The sequence below is a fragment of the Salmo trutta genome, chromosome 25, assembly GCF_901001165.1.
Source record: "Salmo trutta chromosome 25, fSalTru1.1, whole genome shotgun sequence".
Taxonomy (NCBI): domain Eukaryota; kingdom Metazoa; phylum Chordata; class Actinopteri; order Salmoniformes; family Salmonidae; genus Salmo; species Salmo trutta.
The window spans coordinates 47,904,735-47,905,489 of record NC_042981.1 but is presented as its reverse complement, the minus strand read 5'-3'; positions in this window follow the sequence as shown (position 1 = coordinate 47,905,489).

Below are 755 nucleotides of genomic sequence, written 5' to 3'. Positions count from 1 at the left end.
CTTTTATCTGTAATGATTTAGTCCTGAATTTAAAGTTTAATTGGCTTAGAGAAATATGTATTTATATCTAATTTATTTTTTAAGTAATTTAAGAGTGAATTATTTTCACTTTTCAAAGCGAGAAATTATCCAGGCGTTTGCCAACACTGACTCACTGTCTGCACTGTCTTAGAGGTGAAGTACCTGTGAATCCCAAACCAGCCCCTCGCCCCTACCAACTCACTCAGAGGTGCCCTTCGTTGTCACGTCCTCCGTTGTCACGTGCTGCTCAAGAAATTCCTAGGGGGACTTCTAGAGTGGAGAGGTGATCAAATAAACCCATCAACTTTGGTACACACTTGTGACTTGAATCGTGCAATTCATGTTCCACATTTAAATAATAATTTAAATAATTATATAAACAGGAAATTCTAATTAACAAATTCACCTTGTCGTCTTAGAAGATATAAACCTCAGTAACAGTTAACAGATTACATTTAATTTGTGAGGTAATTTATTTGGTATTTGCTCAAAATCAGACACATATGAATGCATATTGCGCAAACTCCAAACATATTGCGCTGTGTGTTGGGATAGCACTTCGCTCTGGAGCCGGCAGCCTTGCTGGCTCGGTCAAAGTGGCTATCACTTTGATCATTTTAACTCCCTCAGTTTTTGGACATTTGTGCATATGGCGGAGGCGTGCATGAATGTGCAAATGGAGGGCAAAAAGGAAGGGACTGTTTTTTTTAGATTCAGCATATGAATGACCTGTG